This window comes from Pezoporus occidentalis, unplaced genomic scaffold (assembly GCF_034315485.1).
Source record: "Pezoporus occidentalis ecotype Australia unplaced genomic scaffold, CSIRO_AGI_Poc_V1 ctg3, whole genome shotgun sequence".
NCBI classification, from domain to species: domain Eukaryota; kingdom Metazoa; phylum Chordata; class Aves; order Psittaciformes; family Psittacidae; genus Pezoporus; species Pezoporus occidentalis.
The window spans coordinates 20321926-20342375 of NW_026914940.1; the positions used below are offsets into that span (position 1 = coordinate 20321926).

General features: G+C 42.9%; 1 long non-coding RNA gene across 4 annotated transcripts; it reads right to left on the bottom strand.

Annotated features, from left to right (window-relative positions):
• Positions 1-10808: 10808 nt before the first annotated feature.
• LOC134167991 (uncharacterized) lies at positions 10809-19668 on the bottom strand. Of its 4 annotated transcripts, none has more exons than XR_009966356.1 (5): positions 19423-19668; positions 19042-19195; positions 15327-15422; positions 12225-12753; positions 10809-11890 (listed from the first exon to the last, which is right to left on the bottom strand). It is a non-coding gene; the product is annotated as an uncharacterized LOC134167991 (long non-coding RNA). The 4 variants fall into 4 exon arrangements; XR_009966354.1 differs by having other exon boundaries at positions 15310-15422; positions 19423-19650; XR_009966355.1 differs by having other exon boundaries at positions 12429-12753; positions 15310-15422; positions 19423-19638.
• Between the last annotated feature and the right edge of the window lie 782 nt (positions 19669-20450).

A 20450-nucleotide genomic window follows, 5' to 3' on the forward strand; every position in this document is an offset into this window, starting at 1 on the left:
GGCTTTGAGTTACAACTCAGCTGATTTGAGTTTCTCAGGGCAGTGAGGTCTGTGTTTGTACATACAAAATGCTATGTTTGAGAGACAACAACCAAGCTCTGCTTGAGCCACATGGAAAAAGACAAACTTGCTATACAGTTCGTATGCTGCAGATAGGGAATATGTTTCTTTTGTATGTCCCCTACTGCCAGCTCGGCAAGCAAAGCACTGCGAGGAATTAGCAACCAACAGAATTACCTGACTGAGGCTTTTATCACTTATTGGAAGTCTTCCACAGCCCGATGAAACTGTTGCAGTTTATTGCATCGATAAGAATGCTATTTACATTAGAAAGTATGAGCGCAGGTTTTATTACAGGAAATTATTGCCATAGCTTGATGCCACTTATTACCTTGAAGGTGAAGAGCAATAGCACTATTTTGTAGTCATTAACAATAATAATGAACAGCTCATCAACCTTAATACCTCCTGTGGCAGACAGGGAAACTTTGATGCAATCTCTACCGTCTACAAGTATAGAAAGCAAGTAAACTCCTGAATATTTGCAGAAATGGGACGGATAACACTTTCACATTGCCACAAATACGTGATTCCTAGTGCATCGCAGGAGCCAGTTACCTTCCACCACTTTGTCTTGATCAAGATTTCTCATAGGCCAAGCATGAGATTTTTACTTGCCATAGGAACCTACGTGATTTCCTTTCACCCATGCTTTTCAAAAGTATCACAAGAAATACTGATATATTTTACTTCCTGGCTTATGTTGGTCCAGTGCTATGTAAGGAATGGACTCTTGCTCCATGTTAACATCAGCTGGATCAACTTTTCTCGAACATGCTTTAGGTCTAGATTGTCCTGTCACTGCAAGTGGCTGTTCTTCACTTCAGTTTCAAGATGGATTCAAGATAAATCTGTTGTTCAGATTTACCACCACTCCTGTTCTGGACAAGGTCTAGCAGGAACAAGAGGATCCTTCTGTTTCATTCACCTGAATGAAAAGTCTGACCCAAGCTTCAAATCCACACACTCCGTTCACTGTAGATATCTCCATTTTGATCCTATGCTACAGAAGTTTTGCTAATAACTGTGCACATAAATCCCCTGCTCCCCTGGCAAGAGAAAGCCGTGGAGACGTGTTGTTGATACAGTTAAACCACCTCACCAAAAAATTCAAGCTTTCTAGACAAAAGACTCTTCTGCTTGTATGTGTTGTGTCTGCTTTGGCTGTGCGTTCCAGGAGAGGTGCCGGCAAATCTTTGTCAGTGAGTATATTCATTTTCCTACTCCTGAGCCAGTGGGGCTGTGCCAGGAAAACTTGGTATCCAGGGCCTGCCTTGCATGACTCCAGTCCACTTCCACCTCTCTCTGAGCTGACTTTGCAATGATGTGCAATATCTCACTTCAGGCAACTCACCAGTTCTTGCTCCCCAGATTGCTGTAGCTGCAAGGAAAACCAGTATTCCTCAAATTAGACACCTACTTGAAAGAACAGTGTGCCTCACAGTAACAGACATGATAAATGCTATGAGTAATGACAGATCCATGTGTTAACAGTACTCTCTTTCAGCCACCTACTGGCTCATTTCTTCTTTTGATAAAGGCTTTTCTCCTCAGGTTATGTATGAAATGCACACTTCTCATGTGAAGGTGGATCTCTCTGCAGAAGCAGTGGAAGTAGGAGGCAGAAGTTCCCTAGTCCTGGCTGCGGCTGTGAAGCAGACTCAGTGTTGATCAAACAACTGGCGCTCTTTGCCTCAGTTTCTTCACTTGCAATATGAATCATGTCTTTGTCGTAATCATGCCACAAGGCGTAGTTAATATTTACACAGTGGTGCTTTGGAGATGCTAAGCATCAGATAATCCCAGGAGACACCAGTATTGTCAGTAAATCAATTGTATCTACACGGTGAACAAAAGCAGGCACAGATGCTACCATAATCTTATGTATTTTGGTACAAAATGAAATAAAAATCTTGCCTTCTGACCTCAGATTTCTTGTCAAACATTCATTGTTTCACATGATGAAGCAGTTAGTAATACAACGCATATTTCTATCCTACTTCATTTTACATAAAAAAGTGATTGAATCTTAATACAAAAAAAAAGGGCTGAAGTTACATTCTCCTGGGATCATCTGTAGCAAAGAATAATAAGTTGCTCAATATCTGACCTAATTATATCTGCCCTTCTAAGTTTTGTTTCCCATAAGAGCTAAATGTCTATGGTTAAAAATAACATTTGAAACTCCTCCAAGTTCCAACAGAACTTTTTCAGCCTCTCTCAAATTTGATATCTATTTTTGTTCTAATTTTTCACCAACTCTAAAAGTTCTGATTTTGAGGCTGGCATTCTGCTTTATTATCCAGCTCCGAAAAATGTTTGGGTTAGATAAACTTGCGAGCTGGGTGGGGGGATTATATTACATATGTTTATTTCATGTTCGAAGAATACCATAGCTATCGAAACTAGGGACAGAGAGGCATGGGGAAGGAAGGATGCCTTGTGGTTGAAAACAAATTGACTCTGTTAGAAATGTATCTTCTGGGTCATGCTGAGTTCTCTTGACGGACAGCACCAGGCAATGGCTGTTTGTATCATCTGTCCCCACCTGAGCACCCAGTTTCAGCACTGTCCAGAGCAACAGTGATGGAAGGTGATACAGGCCCCAGCCCCTGTGACCCACTGGTACTGCTTACTGCTCCCTGTATCTGTGCAAAAGCTGATAAAGTGTGCTACTGTTGGGATGGCAGAATCCTTCATACTCATCTCTTCCTGCTGGCCCTGTCATTAGAGAGCTGGCATAGGCCCAGTGCTGGGATACCTCACATCTGGATCTGCTTCACATATCAGTCAGAGATTCCAGTGGCCATTTAAAACCTTTGTGCCTCAGTTTTCCACCCATAATTCATGGAATAACAGCACTGACCTTCCTGAACACATACTGTGAAGGTGAAGTCCTGAAGTTTGCGAAGGGCTAATATATCAGGTATAAGGTGTTTAAGAAATACACAGGATTATTATAACCGGTCATACTCCATTGCCAGGGAACCTGATAATAAATAGCATTTATACAGCAGCCTCCATTGCAAAGAGGCCAAGAAAAAAGGGAGCCTGCAACCAAAGAACCAAGCAGGATTGCTGGATGGGAGAGTCAAAGCAAACCTTCTCTGTTGAGAATCTTTTCTGGCCCTGTGGAAGGAAGAATCTGGAGATCAGATTGACTGTTTGAATATCCAGCCTTGTGCACCTACAGGAGTCCTGCATCCATCACTGCGGACAGGCCATAAAGCCTCGTCCTGGAGCTTTATAAATAGTGCTGCCTGGTCACAGGTGTGGAGCTCCATTTTCATGGTTCAGCTCACGAGAGAGGGGTGCAAGCTTAACAACAAACACAGTGTGTAATTGCCTGGCTGCTCTGCTCTGAGGGGCTGAGACTTAAATGTCACAGTATACAAATGGGAATTGCTGGGAGAAATAGAGCAATGCAAGACTTAAAGTGATTTCAAAGGCATGAGAGCACAGTGCTCTCTCTAGGTCACAGCACAGGTTCAAGGCTGGAGCAGATAGCTGAAATTCCCTCAGAAAGAGGCAGGGAAGAGCCAGGAGGACGAGGCGGCAGCTCCTCCGTGGGTCCAGTTTTGTTAAATGGGTGACAACACAGTTTGGTGGTTATGGTATTCTCGAAGGATGTGTGCATTCAGATCCCTGCAGGCTGAGATGGGCCAAGCTCTCCAGTTTCACTGACCTTGCCTGAACGGTGAGGTTATTCTGCTGGTGCAAAACGTGATTGCAAGCTTTGAGTCCTAATTTAGCTGAAGCATCTGACTTGTTCCTAAGAACCCACGTGAGGGACATGTTTATACTTTTCCTGTGGACTGCCTTAGGACCACAATCTGCTTGCTGCAAGTCCCCAGCTTCAAATGCAGCCCTCTGCTATAGGAAATTCAAGTCAGAGCCAGATGAAGACTCCTCAGAAGGGCTGGTGGCACTGAACATTGCCATCTTGATGACAAGGGGCCAGGGGTCGGTTGCTCCTGCCACAGGAAAGGGGAAGGAAGGGCAGCACTTTGGCGGAAAACCAGGCTTATTACCACTGCCTCTACTGCAGAGATAGGAAGGGTGAAGACAGAAGTGCTGTTGCAGGATGGGGCCCCCCCTTTGTCCCTGACAGCAACTGCTACCCTCGCTATCTGTGCTCCTCTGCGATGTGAGCCTGCATCTGTAACACATCTGCATTCGGTGGCAAAACACCATCAGGTCCCTGCAGAAAGCTTAGCTAATACCTCATACCTAACTGGACTAGGTGATCATGTAGGTTCCTTCCAGCTGAACTATTCTATTCTGTTCTGCTCTGTTCTACTCTGCTCTGCTCTATTCTGTTGTGCTTTGCTCTGTTGTGTTCTATTCTATTCTATTCTGCTCTGCTCCACCCTATTCTTTATCAGAGCCACCTTACTCTGGCCAGTGGTGGGATCCCATTCAGCGAGTGTTTTGCAAGATGTCCGGAGTTAAGGCCTCTCCTCCAGAGAGGGGTGGCTCATTATGGGGTGGCTGGGGTTGGCAGCAAGCAGAGCATCCCATGTTTATACCCAGAACACCAGAACAACCAGGCAAAGCAGGAAAGAAGACAAGATGGCAGAGCTGGGCTTTACTTGCATGGGAGTCCAGCTACTTTAGTTGTGGACTAGAATATAGCTCACTTGCAATGCAAGGAAGGATTTTACACAGAAATTAAATGCAATGTGCTTCTGTTCTCCATTTTCTAGCTTTCTAAAGTAGAAATTAAGGCTCCCAGACAATTCTGCACGCTCAAACAGCCCCAATTTTGGAAAACGGTTCTTTTTTTCACTAACATCTTTTCTAATAAAAAATGCAAGCACTAAGCACATGACATTCTTTAATGATAGATCACAGCTCCACCTCAACCACAGTAGACGGGAAGAACCGCTATTACAGAAAATCCAGTGTAGCTTTATCTTGAAATCAGGAGTCTACAGATTTACCATTTGAACATTAGGCATCCTATCTGGGGAGAAAAATGAAGAGAGGATTGTTTTTTTTCCAGAAAATATTGACATTTCCAAAAGCAAGTTATTCATAGGTGATGAGATTGATTTACAGCAATATGTGCACACAAACACTCACTTGCTCTTAAGACTGCGAGCAGGAATGTCAGAGACTCATTTCTAAATTGGGCACTTGCACCTGCATGTGCAATATTCCAAACATAGTAGGTGCTTCTGACTGTTTTCCCATGTCTGATTTTGAAAAATCTGTTCCTTGCTAGATTGAACTCATTACTTCCCAAATATCTCCCTAAATATGAGTTTGCATGTGATATTCATCCTGGAGTTCTCTGCAAGATCAGTTCTGATGTTATGCTTTCAGATGTTATTTGTTTTCATTCTGCCGTAACATTTTTCTGTCCTCACTTTCATCTCTATCTGATCTCCCAGTAAACCTTTATAATCCTGATATTCTGTTTCCATAGTTTCTCCAATAAACTTTTTGAAGAGACTGGGCAAGATAGAGCATCCCTCAAATGTTGTAAAACATTTCCCTAATGTGGACGTTATGTGTGCCAAGAAATTCCTGACTTAGTTTGAGTGTTTCCATACTGCATTCACGCATGTCAGCAGCACTCACGGGAGCTGTCTGTCCTTGCTCATTCACAGAGAGGCTATTTTGCACCTCTACGTCACCACATCTGCCTCTGCCAGTCCCAATACAGGGTTACCCATCCCTCACAGGAAATACTCACCCTCACCAATCACCTGCCCAAAGCCCATCATCACAGTCTTTTCAGCATCCTGATACACAATTCAGATAGCCAATATTAGTTGATGTTTATGGCTAAATACTGCCCAGATGTCTCTTTTTAAAGAATGACCTTTTTTTATTTCTTCTTTTTTTGGTGCCTAGAGAGAGTTCTGATTGCCCAAGCAAGGCCAAAGCAAAGACACTTTAAGCAGAGAGACACAAAACCAGGATCCTCTCCCATGGCAATTTTGCATTTCCAGCAGAGCTGCTCTTCAGTTCTTGCAACAGCCTTTACACAGTCAATGCTCCCCCACCTCTGTAGGGATATTTCAGGCCACTGAGCTCAGCACCATGCCTCCCTTCAACGTGAAGGCCGTGGACAGGCGGACAGACTGGTGTGACAGCAGCCAAGGTGCAGCTCAGTTGTACAGCTCACTGGGAGGTCGGAGCCTGCCCACTGTGCCCCTTCACAGCCTTCTGACCCCTGCGTGGAAGGACAGGGCTCCTCTGGTTTCCAGCTGCTGAAGGCTTGCTAAAGGGAATGAGGGTTTGCTCTTCTATCTCCATTTGCAAGAGTGTTCAAATACCAAAGTTAAATCCAGGCTTATCCTCTTGTTTCTTTACAGAAAAGCTTCCACTCAAAGCAGACATGTTCTCAAATCTATTATCCTCTATATTGTTCATAGTGGTTCTAATTTTTCCCACGTTGCTCAAAGCTCTATCCTCAGGTGACTGTTCTCTGAGCTTTTGCAGTTCAACTTTACCTTTCAAATAAGATTTATCCATTAAAAAACAATTCCACTGCTTTTTGCAGCTATCATTTTGTCACATATGGATTTATTCAATAAATGCTTTTAATAGCAACATTTCTAGGCTTTGTTTGTCAAGGGCTGCCAGGCTTTTACACGCCAGGGCTGGCACAGACGCTGAATTGCCTCTCTGTACCCAGGGGAGAGTTCCCTGCTGGTCATGACAGAGGTCCAGCACATGCAACTAAATGAAAGGAAATTAAAAATGCGAGCATCTACATAATTCACAGCCAGTAAACGGTGGTGAGTAGCAGGCTTCCAGCAACTTCTGGACCTCAGCAAAGCTTCTAATAAAAGCAGAGAAATGTGATTTTAATCTGCAGTTACCCAAAGCCCTAAAAGCCAATCTTCAACACAAGAATCAGGAAAGGGAACTATATAAAGGCCATCAGCAAGAGCAAATCCAGCCAGCCCAAGGGCACTGGGAAGTAACAGCTGACAGGAGAGAGGGGAGAGGTCAAGATCAGTATGCCAAAAATCTTCCGTTCCTGTGACAGCCTTAAATGAAGCAGCACTGCTGTTGTCTGTCTGTTGCCTGTTGCAATGGGTGTCCAGCACTTGCCCCTCAGTGTGTGTGGCATCCACCCGTGAGGATTCACACATCTCTCCTGAAGAACTGTAAAAGGTGGGGATTGTTGGAACAGAGACTGGGTCTCTTCTTTTTCTCTGCTTCCCCTGCTTCTGAGGTTTTCAGATGCCTATTGCTAAATCCTTGGCCCAAATTCCCCTCTTTAAAAGTGGCACAGTACTAAGTTTGTCTAAAGCAAAATTGAAAGAGAAAAGAGAATGCATTTCCTAATACTCTTTTGTTTGTTTTCCAAGAATTATAAACTCCTTTTGGTGCCTCTTCCGCTTTCTTTCAATGAAATATTTAATATACTCAGACATTAGGAGGACTTCTTTTTGCTCAACTTCCTCCATTCTTTCCATAGTTACCCAGTCTCACAAGGACTTATTAATTAAAATCTCTCAGTACAGTATTATCTTTCTCTGTCTACCTCTATTTTCTGTACTGCAGCTTGGGTACATTGTTGAGAGGAATCAGAGAGAGCAAAGAACCAAATAAAATGATCCCTCCAGGACTACAGTGTTCATTATACAAAGAAAACCAGCAGTTTAGATTGCTCATCCTTATTTCCCAGAGGAGGCCTCAAATGTCTTTGTTCTTTGGCTTTTTAGACAGATTTTCCTTTTCTGGTAAAATCATGTTACCTCTGAAGTGCAGGGCAGGTTTCTGGTCACATTTACCTGCTTTTCCATTAGTGGCTGTCACATACTGTTCTTCCTCATGCTCTGCCTCCAACAGTTTTGGGGTGTTGTACAGCACTCCCTGCCCACGGCTCTGTGCCCAGGCTCCAGCTCTGGGTTTCCCAGGGCAGCCTGGCTTCATGCGGACACCAAATGACAAAGTGCCATAAATGCATTACTGCTGACAACACTGATGATGAGATCCTGAAGAGGCCAGGGAAGGAATGAGCGTGGGGCCCAAAGCCCTCTCTCATCTACTGAAGTGCTGTACCTGTTCTAAGGGCAAAGAACAACTTCCTCTCCCGGAGCTGTCAGTCAAAGCCAGCTTCCTCAGTGCTAAAGTTACTATAAATATCAGAGTAACTCTTACAAACACAAATGGGGCGTACAGTGACATCTCTAGTTTATCAGGTGTTGCAAGCTGTGAACATCCTGCCTCCTTGGAGTCCACAAATTCAGATGACTCACAGACAACGCACCTATGTTACGTGTGCATGCATGTTTTATATGCTCAGTATTTTGCTCTTATCTAAACACAAAGCTGTAAAATGGAAGGGGGGAAATCCTTTAGCTGCTTTACACTTTATGCTGAGAACCTGGTATTACCTCCAGTTTGCCATCTTCCCAGCTGGCTAGATATTGTATCGTTTACGTTGGACCTCCTCCAAGATTAATGGCATCATCTGTGCAGTTTTAACAGTCTAATCTCGATAAATCTCTTTGCTTTGAAATTTGATTGTGCCCAATCTTCATTATTTTAATTGTTTAATTCATTATAATTAAGGCCCAATTAGATCTAACAGATTCCAATTCAGCCCAATGTATTCACATCTGTCTGTGAGCTGCAGGAAGAACAAGACAAACTGGGCTAATTCCACACTGGTTTTTCAGCCCAGGGACCAGGTACTATTTTTGCCACTGTGTCATGTTTGACTGCAGGCAAGTCATCTATCTTTCTGTTCCTCCAAGGGGTTGCAGTGTTTATAGCCTAACTGGGTCCCAGCACAGGTTGACATCTTTGCAAGCATTATGGAAATAACGAAAACAACCCAAAGCCCCATTCCATGCACAGCTGCCTCCTGACTGGGATTGACTCCTGCTTGTGAGGAGCACCTGAAGAAAGACTGCAAACACGGAGGCTTGTAAATACGCATCTCAGCATAAAACATGGAAACCTCCCTTCCCTTCCCACCCACCTCATACCGAGTTCTAGCGAGATTCTGGGGCTTCCCAGGGGACAGGCTCTGCCTACATAGAGGGATACCTTTTACTTGCTCTGCAATTCATGAGAGTCATCACCTGAGAACTCTGCGGCTGCAGCATGCACAGGCCTGGCTTTCAGATCCCCTCCAACAGTACATCTTTATTCTGCCTGCATCCAGGTTGCAGGGAAGGAAGGATCTCTATTTGCCAGGAGTTACGAGACAGTTGCTTCTTCTGAAGATGGAGCAAGCAGGTATACTGTGTTCCTTTCAAACAGTGAACAAAGTTGCCTACCTTCACTTCCCCATTACCTTAACCCAGCACTTCAGTAGGAAGAGCACTCACCTAGAGCACAAGGGCCCCAGATTCAATTCACTTTTCCATCTAAGAGAAGAAACCCACTTCTTCAGGGCACACACTTGCTATCAGGCTCCACAAAGGGACCTTTAGCTCCTGATAAAAAATTGTCACATTTGCCCCAAAAATTAATGACATAACATTGATCCTGAGAGCAATCACAGCCTGCTGGCCTGCTGGCCAGAGCAAGCACCCAAGGGCAAGGAGATTTGATTCTGCCCCATGCCCTAAGGACTACTTCTGTGTCTTATCTGGTGATTATTACTGTGTAAAATAAATAAACTCAGACTACCTTTCCAAGGAGTATCAGGGTTCCCTAGCACCTTCCTTGCAGCAGTATGGTGAAAGACCAAAACCACCACTGATAACAATCAGACCTCGCCTTTCTTCACCATGAAAATAAGTAGGGAAGAAACAAACGTGCACAACCTGCCTTTTTCATCTCCTTGAGAAAACCACATGTTAATGCCCCCCAACCTGATAAAAGACATTCCCTTCGGCACTGCAGGCCACCAACTGCGCGGGGTCACTAATGTGACAGTAACGGACATATGTTCCCAAGAGGACACCACAGGAGTGACATAAAAGGACTACATGCACTTGGCCCAGCAAAGATGCCCCCCATGAGGTTACAGAACAAGCCCCCACTGGTTTGCAGTGGGGGGTTTGCAGTGAGGGTTTGCAGTGCCAGGGGTTCTGTGGGCTCACATCCAGCCTTCTCTGAAAGTGTTTTGGTCAGATTGAGACCCTCCCTCCAAAAAAAACCCCAAAGAAAACAGTATCTTACTTGGGAAACTTGGTCTAGAAGCGGCAGGAAAAAGGCTCTCCATCAAACATGGAGCTAGAATTTACATTTTCAGCCCTAGGAGGGGGGGGAAAAAAAGAAAGAAAGAAAAAAAAAAGAAAAAAAGTGCCTCCTTTCTTTTTAAATCCCTTTGAACATTTTCAGGTCTGCAAAAATATTCCGTTAGAACAGCTGTAATCAAAATAATATACTGTGTACTTCTGTGAGCTAGTTTGGGGATTCTTTCCCACTCCCAAGACATAACAGGTTCGGGCTTAGGCAGAGAAACATTTTCATTTTTGCAATTCGTTTTTTCTCCGCAGAAAACGCGCTTTCAAATTCCACGTGGGACGGGGTCAGGAATTTGTGGTGGTTTGCAGGCTGCTGGAGCTGAAAAACACTTTGAGAGTCTGCAGCATTTTGTCGGGGTATTGTGATATCCACCTGGCTCTTTCTGTGATGCCTGGTACAGTTCAGCTGATGGTGACTTGCTCTTTGTTACACTGTGAGCGGAGCTGCCGAGCGTTCCTGACTCAGGTGGGCAGAACACTTCACACGCCGGCAGCCATGACCACAGCCTGAGAGGAGCCTAGCAGAAGCCACTGTTCCAAGGGAGAATCTGTCAGAGCAAGGATCTCGCTGGGAAAAGGAGGAGCAAACCACCAGCAAGGCCTGTCTATGGGGAGAAGACCATGGCAGGGAGAGAGGATTCCTGGTTGGTGGCATACAACTTTAAGTGGCACATGTAGCTAAATGAATGCCTCAAAGAGGCCTCTGAACATCCTGTGAGCTGCCATGCCTTAAGCACTTGGAGAGGTGATAATGTTGGAGATCGGTGCTGTGAATGTCGGAGTGGTGCCAGGGGCAGGACATGCCCAGCAAACTCCCTGGGAGTGCCAGAAGAGGCTTCATTTACAGCTGCAGTACAGGAACATCAGCTGAGCTTGGTACCTGAAAACCTGCAGGAAAAGCCTTCCCCACATTTGCACCCAGCTGTTTGAGGGACAGGTATTGCATACCAAGTGCCTGTACACCAAGAGCTTAAAAGTTTCATCAGAGAGAACTCCTACCCGTGTTTGCCTCATCACCAGCTGTCTGTAGGAGATGGAGAAAAATAGTTCAGAGTTTCCTGATCAGGGCTGAGTAGTTGTAGCACATACCACGCTGACTCATGGATTTACGCATGCTCCATGGAGTTCAGGACATTTCAAGAACTTCCTGCCTGAACAGCAACCATAGCTCTAGCTGGACACTTCCAAATCTCCACCTTGTCTTATAATCTGCTTATTAACACCCTCTCACCCCACGTGCTTTCCAACAGTTGCAGGTTGCAGTACAGATCTTTCCATCCTTTAACCCTAACCCTATGATTTCACCTGTAGTAGTGATTTTTAGGAGTGCTTCTTTTTCTTCAGCAAAGTCCTGAAACTAGATACACTTCATACTTTTATTACCCTCCTTCCTTCTTCTTTTCACAGAGGTGGAACCTTTCCTACAGTAGGTTTTGGGGGTTTAGGTTTTTTCCCCAGATCTCATCCCTCCACCTGTTGTCCTTAGAAGAGCACCCAATCTCTGCTTTTGAGTTCTGAGCTTTCCTTGTGCAAACCATTTTCCCCGAAACTTGGCATCTTAATCCATGGCCTAGCAAGTCTCCCTGTGCGCTGTTGTCTCCATACAACTTTTTTGCATTTGCAGGCGTGAGCTGTAACCAGCTCTGGTGACAGTTTTTCTCACTAAAGAATAAGAAGGAAAATAATGACATTGTAAAATCTGGAGCTGATCAACAAATCTGTTGGTGAAGCTCAGAGCAACTTGCAGCGTTCTGCAGTTAGTCTGCTGCTATTACTGCAGCTCACATGCTGCTTACGGTAACATAGAGATAATTTGGTACAGGCTAGTTACACTTCTAATGAGCCTGGCCAGAAGCCTGCCAGGTTTGAAAAAAGAATGTCTGAGAAGTGAGACATTAACTACTTGAGAGACAATAACATCCATAAACTTGGATTTTCAAGTTAAGCAATAAGAAGAAGAGAATCCAGAAGCTGAGGGACAAAAAAGAATACCTGCCCTGTGAGGCCATGGGTCTGGAGTTCTTGCGTCAAAAAGCTTTCCTCAGCATGTAAGTTTCAAAGCCTGCCCTAATAAATGCTGAGAAAGGTTGATTTGGTAACTCTGGCCCTGGCTTGCAAGTGACCCGGTGGGATCTCAGCCCCTTCTTTGGCCTCACATTTTCCATATGGCCAGAGGCAAATCATGCAGACATTCACCTGAGAGGTTTGTCCCCACAGAGCCTTACCCTGCAGGACTGGGTGTAGATGTCAATTTGCTGCTGACCTTTAAACGACTGTAAAACTGTAACTTGGCCACACTACAAGCACTCCCACTAACTTTATACTTCCTGGGGCTTATTTATTATGCAAAACCAGGCAGGTTTTGCAAGCTAGGAAGTTGTGCAGAAGAGCAGCTTTTATCACAGCCCAGTGTATTCTTTGTTTTGACATCAGCTCAATTTTGTCCTGTTTGGATAACTGACCAGAGAAGAACTACAAAAACTTTCCATGCTAGATAAGGTTATCCATCTTGAGGAAGAACCTGACAGCAAAAGACAAAAAGGAGACAAGGCATGTTTTCTTGCTTCTCCAGCTAAGCTGATTTGTAAAATATACAACTTTCACACTGCTTTTTAGAGTTAATACAGATCCTTGGAGATCCTATGGAGTTGTAAGCCTCCATAGAATATTCTAAAATCTTACAGAATATTCTAAAAAGACTGCAATGTTGGGTTGGATATACTATTTGAAATGTGCATATAGATTACAAAAATAATTGTTTGATTCTAGTTAGCTTCTTTTAAACAGGATTCATTTGTCCTACCACACAACAGCTGGGTCTTTAAAATGTCAGGTAGCTGTCAGGGGGCACAATAAGAATCCACAAACATCTGATGAGTATAAATATCAAAGCAGGAGATTCTCCAGTCAGGGTGGAAAGGGGTCAGTGCTGATTAGTTTTGTTACAGCTACTGACATCAGCACATCCTAACAGCCTGGTTGAACTTTTTGGATGAAGAAACAGACATGAACTGGCTCCCAGCAGGGTATATCTGAGACCTCATTACTAAATCAGACAGAGTTCTTAGGCCGGTTAAGTTACAGGAATTGATTCTGAGCCAGAAGAGCAAGGGAATACAAAGATAGCAACAGACTCTGAAGATTCTGGGAGGAAAAAGGTGTTTGGGGTGGGAAGGAGGAGGAAGAGGCAGGGCAAGAGATTCGAGTTGCTCTGCAAGAAATAAAACAAACAAGGTGGGGTTTGACTGACTGTTTTCGTGGATTTGTGGTTATCTCCTAAAATCTCCTCTGCTGTAACAACCTTGGGCTCTCTCCCGAAACCCACTCTCCATATAGGGCACATGCTATGCTCAATCAAAAATGTTTGAGCATACGTTGGCAGGCTGGTGGCTCTCAACCGCTATACAAAGGCTGGCTTCCACCTGCCTTTTCCACAGCACAGGCATTTAATTACCCACTTTGTCCTCTGTACAGCTGCAGTTTTCCACAGACCTTATTTATCTTCCGATTTCAGCTCATCTTTCAAATTTGGTTGAAAATGGGTCCCAAAGTTTTAAGGGGAATTGCTGAATGTACAGAGAGATAAACAACACAATCTCACAAACCTCATTTCAAAGGCAACCAGGGCTAAAAAAAATGCCAGTTTTTAATTCCTGATCCTGTTCATGCCAAATGTTGTCTAACATTTCAGTAGCAATCTGCGGCCCTGAGAGCCTCTTTAAATATCCTATCAAGAATATAAAATAAATTGTGATAAATGTAGTCAGTATAAAATAAAATGAATTGAAATTGGTTGCTGGGATGCAAAACTGAAGTTGACAGGCAGTTGTGAGGAAACTTGCAAGAAAATGCTTATTTTATGTATTTCTTTGGGGCTTAGCAGCCTGGAGCTGTCAAGATGGTTTTGCACATGCTCGGCAGCAAAAACAAGGGAACTGAGCAATTTTACCAGTGGAAAATGTTAAATTCCTACTGCATCAAGCAAACCTTCAAGATTAGAGATGCTATTAATACCTGTAACTTAAATAAAGTTACTTACATATATATGTATTTACGGGCCTAAGATGCCCTTGTAAAACCCCATCTTTAATATCTTTAATAGCTTGCTGTAATAATTTTACCAAGGACTTGTGAAAATCTAAATAAAATATGTAAATTCACCTTCATCCATACCTATATGAACCATCCAGATAGCAGTAAGAGATTAATGAGATTTTTCTGTTCTATATTGTTTCTTAGACCACCTCATAACATAACCTTTGACATACAGCATCATTTCATTTTAACTTTAAATGAACATCTAATACATAATTCACTTTATTAATAATTACTTGGATTACTTTATAAAAATACAGGTTCAATACATTACCCATTGATCCTTTTAGTGGCAAATGTTTAAGGTGAGAGTTTGCATGTATAACAGCTACACTGCTTTGTTTTTGAGGTCCTCCAGAAAACCTCAGTGTGTTCCCTATAAGACTGGCAATTTGCACCTTAGCAATATTTCTGATGTATTCAACTCTAACAGCTATGGTATATTTCTAAAGACTGTAAAGCAAATAAATAATTTATCATTTAAAAAATAAGAGACAAACTCAGGATAAATGCATACAAGACAAGAAGCTCTGAAATTAAGTGGCAGAACTGATTTGAAGCAAGACATTATGGAGCCTTTTTCCTGACAATCAACATTAAAATAACATTACCTAGTAAGCTCAAATAAATAAAAAATAAGTCCAAAAATAAATCAAAGTAGGTATAATAGAATGACGTTAGTCTCAAGTTTGCCTCAAGACATTCTGTCTCTTCTGGTAACACTTCTTAAGTATTATCTATCTTGTTCACTCAAGAGCAGTTACACATCATGGAAGTGAATACAAGCTGAAAAGAGTTCCAAGTTCCCAAATCCCAGTGATTATTATTTGCAAAAAGAACAGAACTCTTTTCATCTACAAACCAACATAATTACTCTAGATTCCGTAATTCAGGGTGTAATTCAGTCCTGTGTGGAGGATCAGGATAAGACTAATGCACAGTGAATTCATCAACACCAGATTAAATTTGCTTGAACTCATACCTCCAGCCTGGGAGGACCTGTGTTTAGCCAGTGTTCCCAGCAGACTGGGTAGCCAACTGCCTTCATGCACCCAGGGCAAAGCACGCTGGTTTCAGCATCATCCATCTTGCTTCCTGTAGAAGGAAGTGGAGAAGAAAACATATGTGATATGCTCTTTCATTTTATCTTTGGAAGACACACAAACACCTCAGCACTGGGCCATCAGTTAGGAATGAGAACATAATAAAATCGTAATGTATAAACCATAGATTCCACTTGCAGGCCTCTGTCTAGCCAACTGCTTTCAAACACTCAAACCTCCTTTTTGTTGCTGATGTTGGGGATATTTCATTTGATTTCTTCATGGTTGTGATGACTACAGCAGCATCCCTAAAACGCTCCTTAGCTGCATCTCAAAATAGTCTGATTAATCAACCTGATTTAAGAGTGATGAACTTTGTTCTTCTGCACAGCTTTTGATTTGCATCTAATCTTTTTGATTTTGCATCTAAGACTGTAAAATCAACTCGGGTACAGAAGAAAACTGAATTTTCCCTGGGAAAGTAAACAAATGCAAAGCAATGCCAAGGTGCCCATTTTCAAAATCAGCTGTCAGCAATTCAAGAATTTGCACACTTTTACATTCAATATGTCACTAACACTTAAATGCTACAGTGAAAACACCCATATGAGATCCGTTAATGGACCTATTCGCACATGACAGCTTCACCACCCAGCCCTACCAAACCCTCTTTCCAGCTAACCAGTTACTGAAAGTTATTGCAGCCCTTCAAGTGCAGCCAGATCCTAATGTCCTCCCCCATCTCATATACGAAATGTCAGGAATTAAAGTTATTTAGATTAAATTCAGCCCTTAGTGACCCCTGTGCAAACTTTTAGTCTTTCATAAATTTTAGAACCTTTTTCTAAACAAGCAAGAACAGCATCCAGCTTCCTTTCTCAGAAAGGTCAGTAGGAGGTAGAGAGCAGTGCTGATTTATCTTCATCGTTTGGTGACAGGTTCTGTAAAGGAAGCTGCCTTTTTACATTACATTTTTTTCAGAATTGGGCAGGTGACAACTTACAATTTGTCACATCTATGCCATTCATTTGGTGGGCATCCTTCATCCATACTTGTTACTTGGGTGACAAGATGTTGGCAAACGTTTTAGAGTTATTGTTGTGAAAATGAACTTTGCATTTTACCAGCAGTCGAATCTGAGAAGTCATCCTTGAAGACACTTCCAACCATGCATTAACTCTCCAATATATATACTTAAATCAGTCCATATACAAAATCATTTGAGGATTTTAATCCAAGGTACAGGAATGCTTATGTGGGATTCACTGGTACTTGGATTCTTCAGTTCAATGTTTCACTTTTTATGAAACTAAACTATGGACAGAGAGGTTAGGTTAGAGAAGGTTCTCAGGACATCTTCAATGACACCAAGAGAAAGGCAATGTGAGGTCCAGCAGCTCCAACTACTTTCCACTCCGTGATGGAAAATAGCAGCCTTACCCAGAATTTGTTTTATCACTGGCAGCTGACTGAGAGTCAGAATCTGACTCATTTTAGACTGGGGGGAAAAAATGGAACAAAAAGAAAATAAAGGCCTAAAATGCATCCATCCTTCACTGAAGTCTCTCAGTTGGGTCCACCTGCAAGAGTGTCCTGGGGACAAAGGATGTCAGTTGATCCAAAAGCCCAATCAGACTACAAAGGAGAAGAATAAGAGATCTCATTCCCTTGTGCAAAGCTTGAAGTTTGGCTTGAAAACCACAGGCTGCGGCCAAGGAAAGAAATTAAGACAGCTAGGACACATTCCTAAGAATGCTAATAAACGTTTTATTCCAGAAAGGTGGTAATATTCCAAAGATCTTGCTTTTGGTGTGTGGGGGGCATGAAGTTCAAAGCCCTACAAACGCACACAAAGGCTGCATAAGAATGCTGCTATATACATTATATATATGTGTAGCCTGAGGATCAGCACATAAAGGTATGTAACAAAGTCACAACAGTCAGGATTTTGAGCAAGCAGCTTTTGGAAAAGTAGCTCCTGACAGCAGGAGAGCACACAACAGAGCTGCCAGCTCTTCCTTTTTTTTCCCCAGAGGCCATAGATTTGCAGAATCATCTCTGGTCCCCAGAGAAATGCCCTTTGCTAGGCTGCCTTTCCTCATTTTCCTGTTCCCAGGAAAACAAAATACAAAAACCAAACCAGTCAATCAGAGCATCTCTATTTTCTAGCAGCACCAAGAGTAACCACCGCTGCGCCTTCCAGTCCTGACAGCATGTGCTGACTTTCAGGAGCTATTCCTATTGACTTCCTGGACTTACTTCCCCCCCAAACCCTGACATCCTCTTCTAGTGTGTGGATAACCCCTGCCTTGCCACTCATCCACTTTTAATTAAATACGGTTAAGCACAGGGAAGAATAGCTAAGCACTTACAAGAGAAACGATGGGAGGGAAGAAGAACGAACTAAATGCTGTGCTAGAGGGAGAATAAAAGGTATCTGGGGTCATTTTCTGCCCCATTTCCCTCCATTTCTTCCTCTCAGATAAGAAAGTAAAGTAAGAATGTCTGTAAATAAGCATACATTTATGCGCCTTTATATGCAAATGTGTCTAACGATACAAATGAGTTTTTGCTCCTAGCTGCTGACAAGTACGCCTGACAGTCTGAGATAGTGAAAGTGCAAGTCACCGAACAAAAAGCTGTGTGGAGAGCAGCAGAGAAAATGGGTCTGAAGGAAAGGGAAACTGCTTAAAGTCTATCTTTTAAAATAAAAACATGTTCCCTGGTCAAAACAGCAACAGGCAAGACAAAATAAAACATTCCACACTGGGGAAAAAGTGCAGGAAATATAAGAACAGAAGACAGCAGGAGAATATCGGTTCAAGAGACAGCATATGCAAAGGTGAGTAATGTCTAATTCCTCGGATCTGTTTCAAATGGCAGCGTTCATGAAATCCAGAGAAGTGGAAATGGTGTTTGGCAAAAATAGCCCACTTAAAGGGGAAGGAGTGCAGTGCCTATTGACATATGGGGCTGTTAGCAAACAAAAAGTATGGGTAGTGGCAATTAGGGTTGTGGCAGGCGACATTCCATTCACTCCAAAACCAGAAATAATGGAAAGGACTGACTGGAAAGGTTGATGTTTCCCTTCCATGAAACGATTAACACTGCCTACAACATTTCAGCCTACTTCACAAGGGCTTCCCCTATATTTTCCTGGAGATATCAAAAAGCAATACATGCGCTTCATCTAACGTATCATCTGGCCTGGATTCCATGTGCACTTTTAAGGATTATAAATCAGTTAATTTTGCATCATGCTACCGCAAAATATTCAAGCACCTCTGAAAACATATAGTCTACATTTGGGTGGTTGCCATTTCAATGAGACTCTTCTACAAAATAAAGGTTTAAAGCTTGTGTTAAAAATGAACTCTGTAACATAACTTGAAGCAAGTTGCAGCAAATGCTGTGCCATCATACCATCTGTGTTCAAGTACAGCTCTCAAGCTCTCCTCCTATTGCTTCCTAAAGTGGAAAATAATGGTAAAAAATAAAATCAGATAAGATGAAGAAGCATTGTGCATTGGAATATGTTATGATCCTGAGCCTCACAACGCTTGTTTCAAAAATTGACTTCTCTGTATCTGTATACCCCAACAAAGCATCATTGTGGAAGTAAAAAGAAAGGTTATACTCTTCTTCATATTTAAATTAAGCAACGTTTTCACCTGACACAGCTAGCAAATTCTGGTGAGCTTTGTTCTACCAGATACTGCTGGCTTTGCTTTATTTTAGCTCTCTCCACAAGTGTTCCAGCAATATTCCATGGGAACGTGAGTGAAATTTATTAGATCTTGGAGTAAATGGAAGGCACTAGAACTGCTGAGAAATCAAAAAGAAAAAATACCCCACTGTTAAATCAATGCCTAAGATAAGAGGAATTGCTGGAGAAAACTTACACGGAGAAAAACATACAAACCCCAACATGCATCTTAGGCCATGAGGAAGTGTAGTAGAAGATCCATAAACAAACCCTAAAGGTAAAACACTGAAAGCCTAACTGTTCTTTATATGATATAATTTTAAAGGTAAATTAATAAAAACCCTACCCTTAAAAAATCAACTTTCTCATATGGAGCTTAAAATAGCACCTTTCTGACAGTGAGTCAAAACACAGGATCATAGTTTTGAAGATGCAGAAATAACCCCCCTGTTCTGGTCACTTTATCACACTCTCAAGGTCTCCAGTCACTTCATCACTGCAGAGCAGAAGGAAGACAAGGAACATGCTGGGAAGCTATCCCAGAAGTGCCTCAAGAAGACAGAGGCATGCAGGCAAGACCAGGAGGCACAAGGCAGAAGGCAGAGCACCTGCAGAAGAACCTGATGCTCTTTTCTCTGGTACCGTATCAACCTGGTCCTGGCCAGTCACTCAACAAGAACACAAAGACATTCATAACTTCCTCTTGATTTCTGAGAAGCAAGCACCTCGCTCTTCCTATGCTATTCTCACATACTGCTTTACCAACAGATTTTTATGACTCTGCCGACATAAATATGTGTCTGTCCTGTGCTGGTGGCTACGTCTGCATGAGCTGTTCCAAATGATCAGTAAAGCGAGTATGTGTGACACGAGCAGGAGCCACTCGGAAAGCTGCTGACACTTGATTTCCAATTAGGCTGTGCAGCTGGGACACCGTAACTGACACTGTGAGAAGGGCCTGAGGCTTCATATGAGACCTTGTAGTGGAAAGGAACAGGGTGGAGCACTCAGCGGAGTCTGCCATAGGCAGCAAGCTCCTGGGAGAGGGTATGTCCTTCTCCCCCAGGAGATGCTCCTGCTCTGTGGAAAACCTCCCTACCACCACCCCTGTCCTACTTGACCCTTTCCAAAAAACATACCAAGGTGCCTTCTCATCTTATTTCTAATTCTGTGAGATAGTGCTGATCCCAGAGCCCAGGAAAAAGCATGAAAGAGGTCTGCACACTTGAGGCAGGGATTCAAGCTGGAGCATGCTGCTCAAAAAGGGGACACGGGAATGCAGGCTTTGATCACCTTTGGGAAACACTCTTCTCAAAACCGAAAGTGTTTCCAACAGCAGCAATGTTTATTATTTTCATACTCTTCTCACTCCTG